This window comes from Hemicordylus capensis, chromosome 2, assembly GCF_027244095.1.
Source record: "Hemicordylus capensis ecotype Gifberg chromosome 2, rHemCap1.1.pri, whole genome shotgun sequence".
Taxonomy (NCBI): Eukaryota; Metazoa; Chordata; class Lepidosauria; order Squamata; family Cordylidae; genus Hemicordylus; species Hemicordylus capensis.
Genome location: NC_069658.1, coordinates 405,468,282 through 405,493,447, shown reverse-complemented (window position 1 = coordinate 405,493,447; position 25,166 = coordinate 405,468,282). Strand labels below are relative to the sequence as shown.

Below are 25,166 nucleotides of genomic sequence, written 5' to 3'. Positions count from 1 at the left end.
GACAGATATAGTGAATACCCAATTTAGTACATACGTGCTGCAGGCATGAGTGAAGGCTCCATCTATAAGCAATGCATCCATATAGCACTATGCATGAGAGATGGTGCCCGATGGCCTCTTTTACTGAGTCCCCAGTGATTGCAGGCTTACTCCTCGGTGGGGGCCCCCCATACACACTGTGCACCTTTGCCCAGCTCCTTGGCTCCCATATATGAGGCAATGCAGCTCACACATGGCCTTTGTTCTCACTGGATACCTGAAGTTTTCTTCAGAAGCCACATGAGAATATGGACCAGTTTTGGTTTACTGAAGGTAGCATCAGGATTGGTTACAGATCTTAGGGGTTCCTTGGCAAGGTGCCTTCCATGGGCCCTCCCACCTCAGTGGGCCCCCCTCCCTGTACCTTGACCAGTGACAGATTGATGCAGGGAGGACATCTTCACAGGCAGCAGTGACCCAGTAACAACAAGAAGAACTGCGTCGCAGAAGTATCCAGCGGCAGCAGCAGCAGCATCTAATCCACTCCAAAGTGCCAGGACAGGCATCAGCAGTAAGCCCTTGGGCCCTGACAACTGCCCTGGGATGTTACATGCTGATGCCCTCCCTGGGTAAAATCAATCTCTAACAGAACATAGTTTTCTAGTGGTGGCAGAGCATTTCACTAGGCCTGCTCCACTGCAATCTTTAGGAGATTTGTGAAGATTTTTTTAAAAAACAAAATTCCAACAGGTTTTCTGAGAACAAGGGACTGTTTCTGTTATAATACATATAAGCTACTGCTTGCATATGCTCTTTTATAAATGTATGATAATTTATTACAATTTAAATGTAAGCAGTTTTGAGGGAGCAACTTAAGCAATCTTAAAGCAAGAAAATAAACCAACCAATAGGAGCAATTCTGTACAGCAAGCGACAAGTTGCAAACATATTCTGCCTCAACCCAATTTCTTCTATCCCCAACCTGGGTTTTACAGCAAGCTCCAGGCAAAATGCATTTGCTGCATGCCATACTTTCCTCCCAAATGCACAAGTCTTCCTGACTTGACCACAACTGTAAGAACTGTGCTCTCTTGTGCAGCTTACTTCTATCTTCTGTCCCATTCTGTGAAACAAGTTGCGGGGAGGGGGAATAAACGGAGACGGAGACAAGGCTAAGCTAAGGATTGTGGCCAGGAGCAAGCACAGGAAAAGGATCGGCAGCCTGAAGAGGAGAACAGTCCTGGCAAACAGAGAAGGAGACATGTTGGACGAGAGAGACATGCATTAAGACAGAAAAAGTAAGAGGAGGCCAGGGGTGTGGCAAAGTTGCTCTGGAACAAGAAGTTAAGATGGGTCCTTGGGCTCCCTGCCTTCTTTGTCTCCCCTGACCCTGTGTCTTTGCTGCAGGAGAACTCTATGGACGTGGTGAAATGCAAGTCTTGGCATGCTCTTTCTTTCGTTCTATTCAAGTAATATCACACACTCCCAACACTCAGATCAGGAGCCAGCAGGAGGTGGGAGGGTTGAGTGGGCTGTTTCCCAGGCAGCAGGGCCACCCTCCCTCATGGACCTGGAGATATTTGCCACCCCTTATTCAATCACATCAACCTCCTTGGATGTGACAAATATGTTGCAGGTCCCAGATGTGAGCTTCTGATTTCTATTTTGCCGCATTTTGTCCTAATGTGACTTTTTAACCTTTCCCCAATTTTTAACCTTTCTCTAAAACCCCCATAGGAACCTATGGGGGTTTTGAGGAAAGGTTAAACATTTGTTTAAAACTGCCCACTTGCCCACTTCTTTTGTGGGTCAGGTGGTAGGTAGCGCCCATCATGCCCTACCACATGGACACCCGCTTTGGTGTCCCTAGGAGCTACCCTTGGGGAACAGTGGGGTGCTTTAAGTTCCCCCATTGTTCCCTATGGCCAAAACACTTGAAGTTTATTTCAGATTTATTCTGTCGAAACAACCGGTTGGACCGGTTGTTTCGATGAAACGTTTTGGCCATTTGTGTTTCATTTCAAACTTGAAACAGAACACAAAATCTATTTTGTGCACATCCCTAGTCCTTACTAAGACTGAGCTGAAAATTCTCTGATGAAAAATTCTGGCTATAATTGGAATGTGTATATGGAGGGGGGAACATTTGGGGGGAGGGGGAGAAATGCTGGAGGGGGGAGAAATGCTCATCTTTTCTACCTTTTTTGTTGTCTTCTAAAGATACTGGCAGTGGTGATTATGCTCCTCACTGTTTCTGGGTACAAGTTCACAAAGTGAGGGCAAAAAGCACAGCTCTCACTCAACCATCATGTTGTAGTCAAATCGCATTGGCCATGTGGCATAATAAGGAAGCCAAATCAATATGAAGGCAGTACTTCCCGCCCTTCTGGACATTAAGCCAACGTCATGTAGCCAATAGGATATTGAGATTTGACTGGGTAAGATATCTGAAGCTAAATCAGAGTGAGGGCACTGCTTCCTGCCCTCACTCCAGTGTCTTATGGGTAAACTAACAAAACAGGATTGCCACCAGCAATAAGTGGGGCAAATACATCATTCCTGTTCACAGGGCCTGTAGAAAAGTTAGCAAAAGGGGGCAGCCCACTTTGCAGCCTGTGAATAGAGTGCCAAACTTGGGAGAGCATTTTTGCTTAGCTCTAATGATTACTCTTGTAAATGCACATCTTGAACATAATGGGGGGAGAGCAATTTTAAGTGGAAAAACAGTCCATGTGGGAAGTGTTAAGCATCCCCCCCTTTCCTTCACTTAAAAATACATAGCCTCCTGAGGCTGTTTTTCATTTAAAAACCTGCCTCTCCTTTGTTACATACATTTGTACAGAATGTATAGCTTGCCCCCGTGTGGACAAGGCATTTCAAGGACTCTGACCGCAGTATATCCACACTTTTGTGACATGAGAGTTACATTTTGGCAGGCACACAAAGCCTTATGAGCAGCCCAGAGTTTAAATGGGTTTCTTTTCTCCATTCCTTTGTCAAAATGTGGCAAAATTGCAAAAGCGAAAAAAGCTCCTTTTTTGCCACTCTAATCTCCCTCACTCACACAAAGCGCCACAGGCAAAATCTAACCTCAGTAAATATTTGCTAAAGCAGGAGAAGAAGCCGGAGGGGAGTAAGTTGTTTAATTTTTACGCATTTGTTAAAAGTGAGAACATTAAAGGGGAAAGCGTGGGGTGGCTCACAGATGCAGTGGGGGGAGCGGGGTGCACTTTTCATACAGAGCCAGTGCCGGCGATCAGCTTCAGGGAAAGGTTTGATTTAAAGTAAAAATTCTTTCAGGGTTTTAAAATGTATCTCTATATATTGTTTATCACAGAGAGAAACGGAAAAGGGGTATTTAAAGCAATAGGCACAGCATGTATTTTGCAAACAAGATAGCCAGAAACCCCAATCCAGGCAATTGGCCATCTTGCTTTGCCATCCTTGGAATGCGTTTGACCAATGTTCCCCAAAACATTATCAGTATTTAACATAAGCCAAGTGTGAAATGCAGTACGGGACACACAAACAATATGGTTCCTAACCAGAAGATTTATCAATATATACTAGATGGACACAATCCAGTATCGTACACACTAAACCTTGATATATCATACACACCAGCCTTTAGCAATCTTTGCACAAAGCCCCTGTATTAGACTGTAGTCAGTCGCAGGAGGATGCAACAGATGCACTTCCACCAAGATCTGTTCCCCTTCTATCTCCATCAATTGTCCAAGTATTGCAAAGAACATCTGACAACTGCACGACCACAAACAGCTTCACACAAAATCTACAGACCCCACATCTACCCCAAACCCTCTGTCTCACCAGCCCAATCCACCGTGTCTTCAGCCTATGCAGGGTGGAGCTCCATGGCAGAGCATAGGCTTGGCACAGAGGAGGTCCCACGTCCAATCCCTAGCAGCACCTCCATGAACGGCCGAGAAAGACTCTTGACTGAAACTCTGAAGAGCTGCTGCCAGTCGGATTAGAAAACATTGAGCTAGATGGATCAGTCATCTCACAGTAGAAGGCAGCTTCATACATCCATATGTGTGCTTGTGGTGAATCAGCTCCATGTAGGGGTCTAGAAGTTGGGAGCTAGAGAAGCTGGAGACCGTCCCTCCCCCCAATGCCAAATGGCCAGGGGACTGAGCTCCCCAGGGATGATCAGGCAAATAAGATTGCCTGATCAGTAGTCACGACTGATTGATAAGGGATAGGAGGCCTGGGGGCAGAATGTTTATTTGAGCCGACATACTGTGTAGTGTTATACATTCAGTGGAACATAATGTTTGAACAGTTGCACAAGAGTGCTGTTGCGCAAGCGCAAAATGGTGCAAACTGAGTTGTGCAACAGTGTGGCCATTATATATAACGCTTGCACTGTCACAACTCCATTTGTGCAGTGTTTGCCCTGGTGCAACAGTGCTCTTGAACAGCTGCCCAAACATTATGATCCCCCACGTGCATAACACTGCGCAGTATGTCTGCCATTGTGTCCTGGGTCAATATAATAAGCCCGAATACTCTAGGTGCTGGGCTTATATTTAAGCTGTTTAGTTTTACTGCCTTGAATGAAAAGGATAGAGGTGATCATTTCAAATATGCATACTTTGGAAGGGAAGCCCCAAACAAATGCCTGGAACAAATGCTCCCCTTTCCTGCGCCCCTGCAAAAAGGCCCTGGGTGGAGCTTACTCCTACATAAGTGTGCATAGGCAATCATCTGATAAAACCGATGACTGTGCTGGCCTCAGCCAGCAGTGGGGAAATCATGCTGTGTGCAGACCAGAGAGGTCAGGTAAGCCCCCAACACATACATGTACATGTGCATGCATGCACCCACACATGCAATAAATCTCAGAGTGGGTAAAATGCCAGTATCAAAAGGCAATAATTAGAAGAGATCTGCCTCTAATGATGGTTGGTGGGGCGGCTGTGGTGGAAAGAAAAGAACACACAAACAACAGACATGACACAATTTGCTTCCACTCCCTGCCTTGAAACCCGCACACCCCAACACACACACACACACACACACACACACACACACACACACACACACACACACCTTAAAACACTTCTATGGGTCTTGGCTCCATTGGTGCAGAAGCACCGGCCACATTTTCTTAGATGAAACTGTTTAGCTTCAAGGCAAAAGACTGAAGAAGACCCTTGTCACTTTAACTCCCTGTAGATACTGTTCAGACTTGCATCGAGGCTTTAGATGGACTGGCTCACCAGATAAAACTGAGGGGTTAGTTTCAGCTTCCACACAAGTCTTAAGTCCTTTTTCAGGCTGAGCACTTTATTATATTATTATTACATTTATATCCCACTCTTCCTCCAAGGAGCCCAAAGTGGTGTACCACATACTTAAGTTTCTCTTTCACAACAGCCCTGTGAAGTAGGCTAGGCTGAGAGAGAAGTGACTGGCCCAGAGTCACCCAGCAAGTTTCATGGCTGAATGGGGATTTGAACTCGGGTCTCCCCGGTCCTAGTCCAGCACTCTAACCACTACAACACGCTGGCACTTCACCTTTCAGACACACAATTTCACATCATCCTTTTATTTCATTAGGGGGGACAGTTACACAGCTCTTCCTCACAATGCTCTCTCCATCCATCAAAGGGACAGCACACTGTATTTACGTGAATCCAAGACTAGGTATTTTGATATTAACTTAAATTCAGAGTCATGTTGTTTCTGAGTAAATACAAGTATAGCCTGTATTTAACTTCTACTTTTTAAGGGGGCCATCTTAAATTCGGAGTCATCGTCAATTCAGATAAATACGGTATTACAGTGTTAGTTTTGAATTAGAACTGTGTGATTATCCACAATGTTAAAATAACATGCCTTGAACTAGACAAGTCCTGCTATAGCCACCCATATGGGCAGCATCATTCCTCCTGCATCACCAGTCCTGCTTGTCCAATGGTAGCCACTCAAGCTAATGAAAAGAGTACAGCCTGAGGGAGTGTTTGTGTCAGGAGGCCATAAGAGCCCTTGTGGCCCAATTAGCACTTTCCAAAGCTGGTAAATAGCCAGGAACATTCCCTCGGCTGTTAATTTCTGTTCCACATCAGATGTCTCAGCAGCTCTGTGCTGCATAGAAATCTAGACAAACTGTTGCTCTTTGAGCCCATACAACTCCTCAGTTTGGCCTGCAATAACATGGGCATTCACATTGCCTACATTCATTCAGGGCTGGTTCATGTGATGATTTTTGACAAGGTAAAAGTGTCATGAATAAACTTTCCTCTACAATTCTGGTATGCTGAAGTAGTCTTGGAAACAACAGGTGGCAATGCTGTCTACACTCACAGCAAGGGTCTATGGGAAACCTCCCCCAGCTAACACATGCTGCTGTATGCTGTGCTTTAGACAAGGCATAGTTAGGCAAGATTTATTAAGTCAGTTGCACAGTTGTTCTACCTAGCCCAGTATTCTGTTTCCAACATTCCTAACCAGCCAAAACTCAAAGTTTGAAAAATGGTCCTTCATTCTGAACCATTACTGGTCAGACAGTGAAGCTGGCTTCATATGGAATGTGGCACCTGAGACTGCTACAGCTTGTAGCAACCGCTGTGTTACGTCGTCACGTTACATTGAAGCCAACCTAAGAGTCACTCTGAACCTAAGGAAGTCTCCTTTGGCCATTTGGACTTCGAAATGGTGATATTTCTACCTGCCGTAAATATGGAAGTGGAGACTGGTGATAGGACAGGATATAATTTGGAGGGGAAAACTACAAAGGGAACTAGGGTAGGCTTTCTGGATGAAGGATGAAGAGAAGCAAAAAGAGTAAAGGGGAATTAATGTGGCAGGTGTTTCTAGATGCCAGTAACTGAATAACTTTGTCCAGGAGGATCAATGCCTCTCTTTCCCAGAGGAAGAAGGAAACAGACAGACAGACACACACACACACACAACTCAAGGGTATGGAAATTCTCACCAATCTCACTGACTAGCATTGGAATTCCGTTAAAATGATAGCAAGAAGATTGAAATACTGAACAAAACACCACAACACAGCCGGGCGACACAGCAATCTTCAAATGTTGGAGAACTTTGGGGACTGAGTTGAGTTAAGCTTATAATTATTTTCCTAGCCATACATTAGAAACCCTCTAACTTCTAGGTCACCAGCTCATCTGATGAATCATGTGGCTGAGGTGGGGCAAAGCCAACACAAAAAACAACTGAGTTTATTAGCAGAACCTACCTCTGAGATTTATTCTACACATCACACAGAATGAGGTTATAGCTGGAGGTGGCAGAATTATGGACTGCACTACTTTAGACATAGGTTGTTTTGAATACTTTCCCAAACTCACAGTTTTGAATACTTTCCCAAACTAAAAAGCATCTTGCATATAGCAAACTACCACAACGGGCAGGGGCTACACTAAACACGGAGAGACATTTTAAAAAGCATGGGAGACATTTTTTTTAAAATGACCCCTCTTCCCCACGCCTACACCTGAAGTACAGTCCTCAGTCTACTGCTTCATTTTCTCTAATGACCAGTGCTAAGTCACTGATGTTACAGATGTTAATGGGGTGGTCCAAGACGTTTTGTTGACTGAGGTGAATTTGATGTCCCTCACCCCATCTGTGGGTGGATATTCAAGTGTTCTCAGGCAGCAAAATGTCTTGGAATGCCTCTGCTTGCCCACCTCACCCACAAGATGGTCTTGTGGTAGCAAGCCTGACTTGTCCCCTTAGCTAAGCAGGGTCCACCCTGGTTACAAATAAATGGGAGACTAGAAGTGTGAGCGCTGCAAGATATTCCCCTCAGGGGATGGAGCCGCTCTGGGAAGAGCAGAAGGTTCCAAGTTCCCTCCCTGGCTTCTCCAAGATAGGGCTGAGAAAGATTCCTGCCTGCAACCTTGGAGAAGCCGCTGCCAGTCTGTGAAGACAATACTGATCTAGATAGACCAATGGTCTGACTCAGTATATGGCAGCTTCCTATGTTCCACCCCTGCAGGGGGCACTGTCCCTTTTATCTCCTCATGTCCACAACGGCCTTCATACAGGTGCCGCTGCTGGAGCAACCACAGTACTCATCTCCGCCACTTGGTCTTCAGATGGAAAGTGAAGACAAAATGAAGCTGGCTGCCACAACAGTGGCACGTCCATGAAGCCTGTCTGGGGGTGGGGGAAAGTGAAAATAAGAGGTGTCTCAGTGGGGTGAGGAGGGGGAAATGAATGTTGTGTCCACCTCCATCAGGGAGACAGCAGATGGCAGGGAGGCCAATGGGATGGCACCTGTGGTGGTAGTGGGGAGGGACCAGCACTTGCCACTCCCCTCACCCTTTCCTGTGCCCATGCCTGAGGTGACCACCTCATCATGGCTTATTGATGGGGTGCCCTTGGGTGTTGATGAAGCAAATGATTCATTAGACCAGACCTCACCTTGACTGTGGCCCGGGGTAGGGGGAACGGATTCAAAAAAACCACTGTGGCTCATTCTCTCCCCTTTGTGGGAACATCTGTAGGCTTTTCAACACAGGCTTTTCAGCAGTTGGGATGGGAGACTGCTCTTCCTCTCCCTGGATTCAGAGCTACCAAAAGAAGTTGGCACCAGTTTTTCAAGCCTGTTTCGTCCAGCCAGCTGCCAACCTCTGCCTGACTCCCTTGGCGTTGTGAATTGTTGAGAAAGTGAATGCCTTACATACTGTTTCCAAAGAGTTCAGTGAATTGAAGTAGTGCTAAGAAGACTGAACAAAGCAAACAAGATTGAAGGGGGGAGAGTGGGGTGGGGAATAACAAATGGGGTACAGAGGGACTTGTGGTAGAACAGAGAGAGGCGGGGGGAGATTGGGAGAGAGAGCAAAAATGAGCACACCAAGTACAAAGAAATAAAAGAGAGGGTTAAGCAGAGAGTGGTGTGTGCATAGAGACCTGTGAAGAAATAATAGTTCGCAAGATCAGGACTGGGGTAGCACAAGTGATCTATTCAAGTTGGGGAGCTGTGCACACTCCACTTTTCTGAATGTGCTCAAGTAAAATGCAAGGTAGGAGGTGCCAGCAGTGATCATCTGCTAAGTGGCAGCTGGATAGGAGGGCTTTTCTTCCTATCTCATTCAGCAGCTGGGTACAGCTGCTGGGTCGAACAGAGCCTTCCTATCCAGCTGCTGCGTGGCAGATGATCACTGCTGGTGCCTCCTACCTTGTTTTTTATTTGCACAAGAACAGAAAATGGGAGCATGTGTGCACAGCTCCTGGACAGTGTTCTGTGTAACAGGGATTCCCAAATGTTGTTGACTGCAACTCCCAGCATCTCCAGCTGCAAAAGCCTTTGGCTGAGAATTATGGGAATTGTAGTCAAAAACTTCTGGGAATCCCTGTTACATGGAACACTGCTCCTGAACTGGGCTAGAACGTTCCTACCCTATTTCTGATAGTGTGAACTGCCTTAGAATGTGCTATGAGATACAGAGGGAAGAGGGGTTAATAGAGTAGGTTTAAAAGAAAATGATGGATTAAAAATGAAGCAAAAATGCTTCTCCACTGTCAGCATAGCAGTATAGTCCTTTTGGGGTTTGTTTGTTTTTAATGTAAAAGTGGATCTCACCATGATTTGAGTTGTACACCTCTGCCACATACTGAATGTCCCGTTTTATCCCCTAGGGGACAGGCAAAGTGTGTGGGTGACAAGCAGGCCCCACTTAGTGCAGACTAAATGCCATGGCCTGAGGAGCTGATGCGAGAGCAAGTTTCAAGTCTATTTCTTCATTGGAAAAACAAGTTGCAAAGCTTCCCAGCCATCAACAAACCACAACTCACCCAGCAAATAAAGAGCTTCTGCTCCACACCCAATGGCTGCTGTAAATCTCCAGCAAACAGCCACTGAATTTCCATACTTTGATTGCTGACACGGCCAACTTTATGAATCTAAAGGGGTGGGTTTAAAGCAGCAACAGGGCGGGCTGGGTGATATTTCATCTGGAAGGAGTCCTGGGCCAGTGAGATGAAATCTGATGTTGTCACGAACACTCAGCTCTTTATCTGGTTCACGGCTTCCTCCGCTCCCCACCACCATGTATCCCTAACCGAATCAGGGAAGGAAAGGAGATTGCCAAGAGGCACAACTGCTAGGCCCATGATTATTCAAGGAAACATTAGTTGTAGCTCTATTGATTCCAGACCCCTTGGGTGTAATTAGCCAAAGCAGAAGGTGTAACTCTCTGGCAGAGCAATCCTACTCAAATGTTTACTCAGATGTCTGTCCCACTGTGTTCAGTGTGGCCCACTCTCAGAAACATTGTGCATAGGATTGCAGCCTCAGTTATTTCAACCAGGCCATCGCAATGCTGTGCCTAATAAAATCTGAACATCTCCAAACCAATAGAACTAGGCCCTTGCCAGTTGTACACTGCCCAGAGCCTTTGGATGGGGGAGTTTATAAATGTAATAAATAAATAATAATAAATAATGATCAGAAAGTCGATGGCAGCAGAAACTGCATGCACCTAGGATTCAGAAGAACAAATGTTCAGTTCCATTTCATAGCCTCTCTGGTGGAATCATTTATTGCTTTTACTCCCTTAAAGTATGGGCTACTACCGACCGGTCTCCTGGGATTGCTGCACATGAGCAGTGCTCGAATGCTTAACAGCTAAGCATGCCTGTTTTTTCTTTGTGCTGCTGCATGTGCCATGGCTATAAAGTGCTGCCTGGTCCCTTGCCTGCTTCCCTCACAAAGCATCTGCTCTTGTATTTTAATTATGCTGGCATGTAGTTATTGTTCTTGGGTAATTGTTTCCAGGCTGTCTTGGGATGAGGGGATGAGCTGAGTGGTTAAAGCGCAGGTGCATGTGGTCACAAGGGAGAGACTGGGTTTTTCTGTGCATGCCTCTGAGGATAGGCACGCTAGCCTAGTTTCTGGCATCTTAACCTAGACGCAGGAAGAGGGGGTGGGAGGAGGGCAGGGCAGGTGGGCACTAACAGGCTGCAGATGCGTCTCTTCCTCTCTCTCCCCTCCCCATCAGCTTCTTTCTCTCTCTTCTTGTCCTGCCGCAGCTGTGAGCCACACTGGTCATTCACCAGGTTGGGGGTTGAAAGCCAGGGCAGGGCAGGGCAAGAAGTGTGTGTGTGGGCGGGGGCAGGCAGGCAGCCAGGACAGGAAGAGGGAGAGACACAGCTGCAGCCCATTCTGTGCCTACCTGCCCTGCTCTCTGCCCCCCCCACCATGGACCCGCCCTCCACTGTTTATAGCCTGATTCAGACATTATGCTGTATGAATGTACTGATGTCTGTACACCCATACACGTTTGTGTGAATGAATGTACTTGTGTTCATTTAAAAAGTGAACCTGGACCTTCAAATGCATGGTACAGATAGGACCTGCATTCAGCCTAACATATAAATGATTGTACCCAGGGCCGGTGCTACCATTAGGCCAACTAGGCAGCCACCTAGGGCACAGACCTCAGAGGGGCTCAGAGTGTATCAAATCAATCAAAACAATTTGTGTGCCAAAATATTTTCTTTTGTATTTGAGAAAGATAATCAAAAATTGATGTATTACCTATTCTTGCAATTTAAAATAAATTTAGCAGTTTCAAGTTTTGTGCTTTTCACTTTTTCTACAAAACATCTGTTTTTGAAAATCAAACTTGAAATTTATTTGGGAGGGTGCATGTACTTAGCCTTGCCCAGGGCTCAAAGTAGTCTGGGACCAGCCCTGACTGTACCTGTGTACAGATCTGTAACTATGTACACTGTACACTTGTTGTATGAGTGTTGAACATAACATGTGAATGGGCCTTATCTCTCATCTTAAGTGGAAGGGTTTGGGATGACTGAATCTACGATGAACATGGGTGTCCATTACTCTGTTCCTATGAGCTTGAGCAGGATTTGTTGTTGTTGTTTAGAGGCATATATAAACCATACCTTCTGTTCAAGTGGCTTAGCTAGTGGGGAGATGCTATTTCTCAACCTTGAAAGATCCCCCCCTCCATGCCCATCTTCTCTCTCTCTCCCCTCACCCCCGCCGAGCAATTGATCCCTGCTCCTCTGGGGCTGGCCCTTGGCCTCAGAGCAATACATGCTGCCTGTTTAATGGCTACTAGAATCTATTAGGGCTCACTTAACTGTTAACAGAATTGTGTGCCAGCACATTATGTCCAGTCAGGCTTTGGCAGAGGGTAGGAGTGAGCAATGTCACATTCCTGGAACAAAGGCCTTCATTCCTCTTCACCTGTTCCAGGAATGGCCGATATGTGGCTGGTACCCATCACACAAGTAATGATTCAGGTAGGCCTGAGCAGGGGAGGGTGGGGTGGGGTGGGACAAACATAGGAAACAATTGGGAGTGGGAGAGAGCCAGAGAGCTCAAAGGTAAGGCTGAAGCAAGAAACACTTGAAATCTGGACTTCTCCCAGGAGCAAGCACTAAGATTGATGCTCAAAATTCTGATTGAGCCAGTGAATGGGTTTTGCTTGTGCTCAGAGCCTGACCAATTATCTTGATGGGGTTGGGAAGAAATCCCCTCATATCAGATTGGCTAGTAACCATGCAAGTTTCATACCCTCCCAGCAGTACTTGGGCTTGCTAGGGGAGCAGGCACAGACATTAGTAGAAGCAAGCTGAAACCGTATTTGGTTTTATTTTTGCTTATTATTGTCTAAAAGCAGTTCTCTTTTTTGATGAGCTTTTCAGTGTTTTTCAGTGCCTTCAATGCTTTTCAGTGCCTCCTCAACATTTCATCTATTTTTTTCATCCAAGTCCAATCCCCAACATTTGTCAGACTAAAGCCTTGTTATAAACCTATACACCTATGAAGATCATCTGGTGAGGCCCAGTTACAGTTACCACTGGCTCATTTGGTGGCTACTTGGGTCCGGGCCTTCTCTGTGGCTGTCCGAGGGCTTTGGAATGTGCTCCATGTCAAAAATAGAGCTTCTCAATCTCTAACCGTTTTTTAAAAGACCCTTAAGGCACGCCTGTTTTCTCAGGCTTTTAATTAATTAATTATTTTCAAATGGGCTTGTTCTTATGTGGTAAGATTGTTTTAATCATTTTATCCTGTTTTATATTTGCTGTATTTTAACTTATGAACATCACCTAGGGATGTACATATTTGTTGTCTATACATATGATAGCAAAAATATGAAAAGCAAAACTCACAAACATTCTGTTCACCTCTAATGTTATTGCAACCAGCTTACCCATGGAAATAACTGTTCCATGACAGAAATTTTTCATAACATGGAGGAGGAGCCATCATCTTTTGCAGTGCCCCTCAGCTAATGCTCCACTGCTCATGTGAGCAAACCATTCACATGAGCAGTTCCTTCTATGGGAAAGCCAAGGGCTGCATTGGCTGAAGGCCAAACTACAATGCACATTATATTAGGCCCATAAGTAACTGACAGGATAAAAAAGGGAGTTAACCAGAAGTGTAAATTTTTAGTAACCGCCACCCTCACGAGCACACAGCTGTGAGGAGACTCAATCCATCCCAGAACTGTAGCATAGAGAGTGAGGCCTAAGGTCCTCTCTCTGTAGAGTTGCCATATTCAAGCATTTCAAATCCGGGCACCCTAATTTGCATGTTATGCAAATTAGCTTGCAAATTATTGACATATTATGCAAATCACACAAATTAACTGATGCTCTGTTCAGCTGACTTGTATTTACTCTGGATATCTACCAGCAACAGTTGGGGAGGATCTCTTTACCTAACCATTTACCTGAGCATTATATACCCAGACTTTAAATCCCAACACTTTCTAATATACAAGTTCCATTTTTAACCTTTCCAATCTGGAAAGGATATTTAGATGCTGTGATGTGTCTATACCTACAAAGATTAGAATTGTTTGGACAATAGTTTTTCCCGTGACACTCTATGGATGCTGGACTTTGAAGAAACAAGATAGAAAAAGTATTGACGCTTTTGAACTTTGGTGCTGAAGAAGACTTTTGAGGATAACATGGACAGCCAGGAAAACAAACAAGTGGATCATAGAACAAATCAATCAAGAATTTTCACTCAAAGCACAAATGACCAGGCTCAAACTATCATACTTCGGACACATTATGTGAAAACCCAGCTCCCTTGAGAAGTCCATAATGCTGGGGAAAGTTGAAGGAAGGGAAGAAGAGGACGACCAACAGCAAGGTGGATTACAACATTACAACTTTACAACATTACAATTCATTACAACAGCAACGAATGCACCACTGAGAGACCTTAAAGGTCAAGTTGAAGACAGATCATCCTGAAGAGAATCTATCTATGTGGTCGTTAAGAGTCGACACTGACTTGACGGCACTTAATCAATCAATCAATCAATCAATTTATTGGTGAAGATACCAGGTAATATTGGTGAAGATACCAAATCAAAGCTCATGCTGAGGAGCAACGCTGAGTGTATTTTCATCGCCACTAAATTATACGTTTGACCCTACAAAACTGGTGCTAGGGATTAAGGCTTTCATATGTGAGCCTTGTCATGGTCACCATTTACATCCTGAGATAAGTACATAAAATGTAACACCAAAATGACTCCTTAGGGGCAGGGAGAATTCATGGTGGCTTAAAGCAAAATAAAAACACATACAAAAACAAAATAATATATGTGGAAAATAAATGAAGGTTATACTAAGTGAGCATTCACACAATCAAAAAATTGTGTTCTACCCAGGCTTGGGAACTGTATGCTCCCATTTTTTGGTTGTGCAGAAGCAAGGTAAGAGGAGAACCTGGGTAGAAGTAACTGTGTGGAAGCAAGGTAGGAGGAGAAGCTACCCAGGTTTTCCTCCTACCTTGCTTCCACACAATCACTTCTACCAGGCTTTCCTCCTACCTTGCTTCCACACAGCCAAAAATTGGGAGCATACAGTTCCCAAACCTGGGTAGAACACAATTTTTTGATTGTGTGAATGACCTCTAAGTTTGAGATATTAATAGCAGCAGTAGAACAAAAAATACACTGAGCTTTTCAGTTAAGGCTGCAATCCTATACACATACATCTGATTGAAACCAATAGTACTAACTTCTAAGTAAGCATGCATAGAGTGGATTGCACAATAAAGCCAAAAACCTTAAATATTACAATACACAGATAGGCAGTGAGGCAGGCTCTACACATGATCGGTGTGTAGAACCAGGAGGGATTTGGTGCCTGCTCTCCGTGCACAGGAGCAGTAGTGGGCGGTTGAACGGGACACCCACACAATCAGGGCCATCCTTAGGGCGGGGCGACCAGGGCAATTGCCCCCAACCTGCGCAGGCACAGGCCCCACTCTGGGCACTGCAGTACAGCCCGCCCTCCTCACTTCCCCAGTCCCAGCCACTTATCTTTCCCTGCGATCTTTTGTGTGTGTGGCTCTTGAAAGGCTCCCAGGCAAACTGCTAGAGCTCTGCTTCTCCCACCTCTCAGCTGTTTGGTGGTGGGCGGGCTTTCCAGAGAGGCCTCCATGCAGGCCTCCCTGAAGCTCAGGAAAGAGGCAGGCAGGCAGGCAGAGTGTCCAGCACCAGAGCTCTCTGCAGACCCTCTGCTGAGCCCAGCCTTAGTAGTGGAAGAGGTATGATGTGATTTCCTTTTTGGGGACATCCCCCCCCCGAATATTTAGGGATTGGCTTGCCATAGGGCTTTGGTACTGAGCAGAGATGTAGGGCAGGGTGGGAGGAATATGTATCTTTAAACTGAAGTAGATTGGACAAATGGTTGGTTTTTAATTTTTTTCTTTAATTAAAAAAAAAAAACCCATCCAAAAAGTCCTGTAAGTGGCTTACTTTATGGCAGAAAATTACAAAAATGGCTGGAACTGAAGCCCCCCCTTAGACCATCATTTCACCCCCATATGGAAGAATCTGCCCTTTGCCTTCATAAAACATGGTAAAATGCCCCCCCCCTTTCTGCCCCAGCCTTTAGATCACCTGTCCTGGAATGACTTGGCATAAGGCTTTGCTACTGAGCAGAGATGTAGGGCAGGATGGGAGGAACATATATATTTAAATTGAAGTGGCTTGGACAAATTGTTGGTTTAAAAAAAAAAACACCATCCCAAAAGTCCTATAAGTGTATTGTTTCATGGCAGAAAATTACAAAAACTTCTGCGGGACTAGGACTGGAGATACCCGAGTTCAAATCCCCGTTCAGCCATGATACTAGCTGGGTGACTCTGGGCCAGTCATGTCTCTCTCAGCCTAACCTACTTCACAGGGTTGTTGTGAGGAGAAAACGCAAGTATGTAGTACACCGCTCTGGGCTCCTTGGAGGAAAAGCGGGATATAAATGTAATAATAATAATAATAATAATAATATATTGTTTGTTTATGGATGCACTATGCTCAAGCTGATTTACAACTCAGAAGGTCTGAGAACTGTGAAGCATGTGTTATGCTTTTTCTGTTTATTTCTTTAGGAATGCATTATTCAGTATGTCCAAGCCGGTTGGACATGTCTAAAAACCTCACTCACACTATTTACACTGTATGTCATCAATCAGTATGATTCTGCAATGATATAAAATGTTAAAGAGGCCCTGCACATGCTGATTCGCCCCCAGCCCCGCACCCCTCTAGGGACGGCCCTGCACATAACATTGGGCTCCGTCACAGAGCTAGTTGGCGATGTGGGGATCGAGGGCTGTCTGGCTCCTGGAAGTCCCAGAATGCCCCGCGTGAGTGCGTAGGGAATTCTGGGGAGACCCCCGGGGTGGGGGAGGCTTGTTGTAGCCTCCTGGTTGGGGGTCTCCTCACAAGTCGCCACGGAATGGAGCCACGCCACAGCGATGCACGATCAGAAAAACAGAGTTAGCGGAGTGCTCGCTCTGCTAACCTCATTTAAGGGGAAGGCTACTTTGGCGGGCTAGCCTGCGAACCCCGGTGGTTCTCACAACAGAGGAAAACTGGGCTGGGCTCCCTTAGACCGGTTTCCCTCCAACGTGTGAACAGCCTCAGTGATTTACATCAAAATCAAGCTATCCTCTCCACTGCCCTATAGAGATCCCCTGCTTACAAAAAACAAAGGCAACATTCTTCAGGGGGATTACCTATTGTGTGAACCTCTCCCAGCCATCCTGTGCTTCCCCTGCCTTTCTCTAAGTCCAGGGGTTGAACAGAATAGTGACCACACGTTTTGCTCCTTAACTCTGCTTCTACAAGCACTCAAGCTTAGCTTTTCTTTTTTTTTAACTGAAAGCTGGGAATCTGGGCAAGCTATACACCATTGGTCTCTCAACCAGAGGATAGCAGAATCTGAGAAGCACCGCACACCCTGGAACTTCTCACTGCTTGGAGAAGTAGAGAGTGGGCATGGAGCAGTAACAAGTGCTAAAATCTTTCCTGGTCTACATCACTGCAGGCTGCAGGTAGGGGTTGTGTGTTTCAATGCTTTTTCATGGGGGAAATCTTCCTGCCTTTAGAAAACACATGAGACAGGGGGACTAGCCTGAACCCTTCTTGCTGACATGCTAGTTTTCTACATGCGCAGAGGTTTTTTGTTTTTTTTTCACAAGAAAGCCTTCAAGCATACAATCCACCACCTGCTACAACCTGGAGTAGTGCAATCTGGCAAAAGCTTTACTGCTTGATTTTGCTGAATATATAAATGGCTCATATAAATGTGCACAGCAGCCTGATCAGGGAAGGGAGTTCAATGTAGCCAGTGACCTCTAGAAAAACTGCTTCTTGTAGGAGACAAGAAGAGTACTGGGCTATGCAATGCTAACCTCCCTCCCCATATGGAGTAAGCCTTACAAGCTCTGCCAACATGTTATAACCCACATGCTTCTTCCACTACCCTTGTGCCAATCTAAGCCTTGCCCCCTCCAGAATGAAGAAGCTATCCCCACAAACTGCCACTCATTTTAGCATTACAGGGGCGACAGGCATGCAAACTGGACTCCCCCAGTCCCAGGCCAGCAGCCACTGCTTCAGCCAGTGCACATGCTAAGGAGGATTTGTACGTAGACAGTGTCTTCGCTGCCAATCAAATACTGCTTCAACATCCCAGCCCAGCCAGACTCGGATCTCTAAGCAACTCCGGCACTTGGAGATGGACTGACAGCTCAGTAATTGGGAAGGGAGCAGACAGCAGCTCAAGCTCCCCATGTTTAACTCTCTGTATTTGCAAAAGGAAATTGGGAATGAATTTCCTGTGGCTGGAACATCAAGAACCCCTGAGAGCAGACATGCCTCTCTTATTCAGGGGAGAAGTATAATAGGGAAGGCTGCTACCACTTCCCCTCCACAGCCATTGTTGGTGTTCAGTGCTATGAAAGAGGCCCAGGTAAGACCCAAACTGGGTGTTGACCTGTGATAAATATACAGGAAAGGCAGGCTGTGCTAAAATGTGCTCAACAACCTTAACAGAAAAGAGGAGAACTAAAGACAGACATACCTGTAAATACCTACATTTTGTGGAAATTTGGGGAATCGAACTCAGACATTTCTTTTAGCAAGCTTCTGAATTCTCACCACTGGAATTGTCCACATGTAATTCCACTGTGTTTAATTCATGCGGCTTGCTCCCATATTGCAAAATAAGCAACCTAAACAAATTATAATACGGCAGCCTGTAATAAACAAATGAATACCAGTTAGCTTAAGCAGACAGACCCTTTGCTTTTCCAGCTGCTTGTGACAGGTGGAGCGACAGCAGACAGTGAATCACAAGCTATATATACATGGCAAATTAAACCCCCAATATTGAAATACAAGTGTGCTGACAATAAACAACAAATTCACAAAAAGGATAAGGCAAATTAAGATGTTAGAAAGGAATGAAAGGGGCACTAACTTTAACAACCACCAGCGAGCTGCCTGCCTACCTTGCTGCAAAATCGGAAAATATGCTATATATTTTCCCTTAATTTTTTTATTTTTAAAAATGAGAATTTGTAAAAGTTCCTTTCATTTTCTATTCACTTTGAATACTGGCTTCAGTGCTAGTTAACTGCCATTTTTAAATATATGAGGCCGCGAGATACCAATGAATGAGTACACAAGGGGGTAGAGAAGACGCCAGCCAGAGTCTCTCAGCACATGTCCAACCCTTCATGATGCTGTTTCTCAGCAGGGGAGGGTTGGGTTGGGCACTAAATTTTCAAATCAAGACCGAACATCTTTCATATAAGTTTGTGATAACAGCCGGAACAGCCCACTGCCATGACATTTCCGAGGTTACCTTAAAATATATATGGGTGTGCACTTCTGTATCTTGCAATGCATGCAGAAGTAATGCATTAAGTGGATTAGCACAAACATATCTATTTCCCGGGGAAGATAAGCATTCTTCTTCTGAGTTAGTTTTTCCAAAAAACAGGTTGTTTCTAGAATTAGTATCTAAAATGTTCATACCATATTTTTGTCTTTCACCACAGGAGTTGGGTACCTTATTTGTAGCATGATGACCTTTCCAGCCCAACGATGTAAACATCTGGCTGGGCAGATTGGGCCACAGAGCCATGGCACAGCCTGACTCAGTATGGCTCCTTACACAGCACTTTAAAATTGTGCCCAACTGGGAGCTTCTGCAGATCTTTCAACACAGGCAAAATGAGTTCATTACAGCAGGCTCCAGCTAATAACCTGGATGCTGCATTCTGCTGGATGCTGCATTCTGGACAGGCTGAATTTTCAAAATGATCTTCAGTACAACCCCAACATTTCAGAAATCTAAGCTGAATGTGACCAGAGCATCAGTCATTGTGGCAAGAGAACATCTTTCCAAGAAGAGGTGCAGCTGGCATACCAAGCAAAATTGGTGAACGGCTTTTTGTGCAACAGATATCACTTGGGCATTGAAAATCAAGGTTGCATTTAAAAGCATCTCTAAACTGTGAGCTTTGTTCTCTGAAGGGGAGACCAAACCCATGCAGCAAAGGATGGATACCACCACTAAATAAGCAGTCACGTTACCCTTCCATTAAGTTTTCACATACTGCTTCAGAAAAAGTTTTCCTGAAAGCAGACCTGATTTCGAGCATCACATGACTATTTTTATGTATTGGTAAACATACATTGACTTCTTCAGGGTTGTCTCATAAATGTTTCAATACATATCAGCTCACAATTTCTCAGCATACACTGAAGACCTATTCCCCCTCCACACACACACCCCAGCTCCACACACACCCCAATTCAAATGATCTTGCTTCTGAAGGGGAAAGGAGATAGTGCTGTGCAATGCCTCCTTCCCTCCCACCCACACTCAGCTCCATAACTGGGAGCTGAAGTAAAGTACTTTTTACCTGCATCTCTGGCAGGCAGGCTGCAATCAGAGATTTCTTTAGGTTAGGGCAAGGTGAGGCCTGCCTCCTCACCACAAAAAAGCTGGTTTCCAGCATTCTTCCTCCTTACATAGGAACATAGGAAGCTGCCATATACTGAGTCAGACCATTGGTCTATCTAGCTCAGTACTGTCTTCCCATACTGGCAGCAGCTTTTCCAAGGTTGCAGGCAGGAATCTCTCTCAGCCCTATCTTGGAGAAGCCAGGGAGGGAACTTGAAACCTTCTGCTCTTCCCAGAGCGGCTTCATCCCCTGAGGGGAATATCTTACAGTGTCTTCTAGTCTTCCTTTCATATGCAACCAGAGTGGACTCTGCTTAGCTAAGGGGACAAATCATGCTTGCTACCACAAGACCAGATCTCCTCTCCTCTCATTGACAGAGCTGACTTCAGCAGAGAGGCAGGGAGGCAATAGGCCGTTTCAAATGATCAAGACAATGCTAGTTAAACAAAAACTCGGCGTCTGCACTCGGGTTTTTTTTTTGCTGATCCCCAGGTGGCACTGCAAAAACTCACCATTAAGCTGACACTAAAAACCTGAGATCAAGTCCTAGATCACTGGTCTTGTTTTAAATGTTTAGTTTTTGCAGTGCTGCCTGGGGATATTCCTGAGGTCACACAACATGCTCCGTGGGAGTGTGCACGCTGCCAGGATCTTTGGTTTTTATTTAACTGACATTTTCCGTTTAACTGGCAGTTGCGTAGACCAGCACAATGGGTCTCTGAGGCACTGCTTCCCTTTCCAAGCCAAAAGCCAGTCCCTACATTGGGGACTGCTGGAAACTCGTCATAATAAAAGAAATGCCACCTTTCCCCATTTTAGTTCCTTATGATGCCAGCAAAGTAAAGGAAAAACAGTGAGGAGATTCTCACGGTCCACCAAAAGCGGGCTAAGAGAGCCTAGCCTACTTTTGGAGGATGGTGCACTGCCACGGGAGCTGCGCGGCTCCCGGCAGCAAGCCCTCCTGATTCCCCCTCCCCTTAGACGAGGTTAGTGGAGCGAGTGCTCCGCTAACCCCGTCTATTTGATCGTGTATTGTCGCGATGCGGCTCCGCACTGTGGCAACACATGAGGAGACCTCCGCCATGAGACTGAAACAAGCCTCCTGGCCCTGGGGGGGGGGGTCTCTCCAGGATGCTCCACACGCTTGCCGTGTGGAACCTGATCCCTGCAGCCCATGCCGGCTCCATGACGGAGCCAGCAGTCATGTGGGCGGCCAATCTGGCCGCCCAGGGCTGCAGGAATGATCGTCTGCGGGGAGAGCAGGCTAAGCCCGCTCTCCCCGCAAACCCCATTCAGGCACGTCTCACTGATCGTGAGACTCGCCTCGATATTTAAAAAGAACAAGGGCAGGGGGACCCCAACTTTCCCACAGCTTGTTATACAAGAATTTTAAAAGGTCTCATGCCTTGTAAGCAGGGCCTGTATTCTTGTGCTTCTGGCAGCATAGGTATGAACCGCAGGACTATAAACCAGCAGCTGCTTCAAAGAGAAAAGCTCACAGAGATTAGGGGAGGAGCTTCAATTTGGCTGTTACACTGCCCTGGTGTTTTTTTAATGGCTCCTATTTAACAGGATTCCCAAGTGCGGAGTTATAAAAGCCCTGTGCCCATGACCTTAAACACATTCTTGATAAGCAACACTACACACCTCACCTCCATCCCATCAGGGTGGAGTGAGCAACACAGCACACCTCCAGGGCTCTCTCCAGCTAGGCCATTAGCACAGTTATAGCTCCAGGCAGACCTTTTAGGAGAGCCAATTAAAAGGAGCACTAATACTTTTATGTTGTTTCTCTCGCGCGCACACACACAACATGCAGACACATTTATATTCTAGAGCCCTCAGAAGAAAGGGTAAACATAAGGCAGAGCTGGTAGTCCTGGCTCTTAATGGCAACCTTAGGAAAAACAAATGAGAAAGTCAGCGCATCTCAGCGCCAGCCGTGTGGTATTTACCTGAGTGGTTTTTACCACCCTGGGAAACAATTAATTAGCCCCAGTTTAAGGCGTGAGTATCTTCTTCAATTATTTTCTATTACAATTGTTTCATTACATGGAAGACTGCAGTGAATTCTAGTTGGCAACAGTTTGGTTTATTATCTCAGAAATCAATAGATTTACATCTATGGGCGTCCAATACAGTAATAAAGTTCAAGTCTATGGACAATGCTAATATTAAAGGCCAGGGTTGTCTGCTGAACAGAAAGGGAGGCCTGCAGCAGGGAGAACTTTTGCTGTCAAATCTCACCTCTGCCGCCAAAACATCATGTGGTGGTCTTGAGCAAATTGCCTTCTTTCAGCCTTAGTTCCTAACCATAAAATGGGAGAAATTGAGACCTACTTCATGGGTTTGTTGTATAAAATACTTAGCATCTTAAGCTGCAATGCAAGTCATAGTAGTGGTAGCAATACTAGGGTTGCCAAGTTGCAGCCCAGAGAGTCCTCCTTTATCTGCTGAATAGGAGATGGCAGTTTCTACGTCTTCCACCAATCCCTCACCCTAGACCTTCCTCACCAGGGTGCTTCCCACACAGGGCTTTTAGTCCGCATCTCCTCTGGAATGGAGGGTGTGCGTTCACATATTGGCCAGATTTACCCTGAACTCCCTGCGAGCTATCAGGGAACACTTCACACGGTTTGGGTTTTTCATTGCACGTTAAGAGTGCAGCTCGATTTATGTCCAGGATAAAAAATATCCACTTTTTGTGTCAGTTTTTTTTTTGGCAACTTTGAACTCTCAGAAAAGCCCTGCTGTAAACCCATGGTAAAGCCTGCTGTGTGAAAAACACCCTGCTGTGCCACACACCCCAGATTCCTGCTTCTTACATCAGACAGTAGGGGGAGGGGGAAAGTGTTGGGGGGAAATGAAGCCACACTTGCCTTGTCTTCCAATTCAGCAGCTGATGTAAAATTCAAAGTGAGGGGATCTCCAGACTGCTTGCAATTTCGCAAATCTAAATATTGTACCTTCCAACCATCTCTGTTTATCAAGGTCTCTATTTTCTGGTACTCATCCCTGGTAAATCACTGTCTCTATTTTGTTCCTAATTTGTCTTTTGGGAGTGCTTTGGGAAAATATTTGGGATGTACTAGCTTTCCTTCTACTGAGTTAGCAAAATGAACATAGAAAAGGAGAAGGTTAAGGTCAGTTTACTAGTGTACCCTGCTTCAGATGTTAGTACACATCAGGTTGTTGCAGAGTAAATGCCCACAGCTAGGATTGCCAACCTTTTAACTAGCTACTGTAGTTATACCTCTGACAGCAAGGTGTTGAGCAGCAATTTGCAAATGATAACATTTCTCTTCATGCTTCATGCGCAGCAGCAAGGTCTAGTTAAAAAGTTGGCAGTCTTTGCTAACAGCAGGCAGGACAAGCTTGTCTTTGCAAGCACCGCAGGCAGAGATAAGCTTTTAGTAGCTGTCATAGTGGAAGGGGGGGGAAGTGATTTTCAATGGGTGAATACAAACATGAAAGTACACAAAGAGTTCTTATTTTCATTGGGGAAACTCTGGAATGTATGAAATACACTCATTCATTGTTTGATTTTCCCCTCATTCATATGATTTTCCCCTCACAGAATTATACCAAAAATAGTACAATTTTTATCCTAAGCCAAAGTGAAACTTTACATCTTAGTAACAGAGAGAGAGAAAGAGCTGTAATCATGAAGTATCAAGCCAACATGAAGAGGGAAAAGTAGACTATCCATCTGGTTCCAAAAGGTGTGGATCACTGTAATAATATCAGTTTTGATACAGCAAAAGGGGCCAGGCGTGTTTCTCAGTTTTGAATAGACAGTTTGATTATTTTAGCTGAAGACACAAAGGTAAATATACAATATTAGAAAAGTATACAAATTGAACAGATACATAATCCAAAATGCATTTGGTCTGTACTTGCTAAGTTAGCTGGATACTGATCTACTGAAATTACCCCACTACTCCTATGAACCTCTGTTTAGCTTTGTGAGTCCCCCCCCCATTTATTTTTGTTCAGTTTTTCCCAGCTTAAAAAAAAAAAAGTGGTGGTGTGGGGGGCAGGGGATGGGTGCAACACAGTGTTTCTCATGACCTTGTTCAAAACTATTTGGCCCAGGGAATGTGCAGTCCAACAGTCTCAAGGCAGTTACCCTCCCATCAGCCTATGCCTACAGCAGCACTATTTTGTGATTTGCTTAATAATGATTTCAGAGTGCCGCCACTTAGGGAGAGTACTAGTGAGCAATTCCCCACCACCAACAGTGTTTCAGTGATTACTCACCAAGAGCAGCAAGAATGGTAGCCAGCCCACTAGTTCTACAGACTGAGCAACTGTTATAAACAACCATTAAATGCACTTGTGTATTAAGTGTGCATGGCAAAGGCCCAAACCCCTTTGTTTCAAAGCAAATAGATGGATTAATTACTGGCCCGGGGATGACCTTGTTGCAATTAATACGAGTTATAAAAAATATCCACAATAAATGCTCTTAATATAACACTGCTCCCACGGCCCTCCCCCGTTTCAACTCAAATATTTCCAAAAGTGAACCATTATGTGAATATCACATGCACCTGCTCGCTCTTTCGCACACAGAGGTCTTTCACACCACCTTCAGTGGCCGCTGCGAAGGGCTACAGGGGAGGCAGGAGCTCGCCTGCCCCTACCTTGCAGACGAGCAGCGGCCGTTCGCCTACTCTGCCCCCGCTGTACTGCAGTGGAAGCGCAGCGACAGCAGGAGCTGGGAGTGGGAGAACCTCCCCCCTCCCACATCCCAGGGTGCCTTGTGCTGTGAGTTTGGCAGCTGCTCTCGTTAGATCAGCCACCACGCTCAGTGCAGCTGCTCCTCCCCCTGCCTGCTCCCTGCCAGAAATGGCAGTGGGCCGGGGGAAAGCCATTTAATCCAGCGGCAGTCGACCAAAGCCAGGGATTATCA

General features: G+C 45.4%; 1 protein-coding gene and 1 long non-coding RNA gene across 6 annotated transcripts in view; both read right to left on the bottom strand.

Moving 5' to 3' along the window:
* The window catches only part of SDK2 (sidekick cell adhesion molecule 2), a 446,383-nt gene that overhangs the window by 272,246 nt on the left and 148,971 nt on the right, over nt 1–25,166 (bottom strand). The gene's annotated exons all lie outside the window — the stretch shown is intronic.
* Nucleotides 812–24,924, bottom strand: LOC128344838 (uncharacterized). Its single transcript, XR_008316085.1, has 4 exons — nt 24,805–24,924; nt 22,499–22,559; nt 18,358–18,532; nt 812–1,219 (listed from the first exon to the last, which is right to left on the bottom strand). It is a non-coding gene; the product is annotated as an uncharacterized LOC128344838 (long non-coding RNA).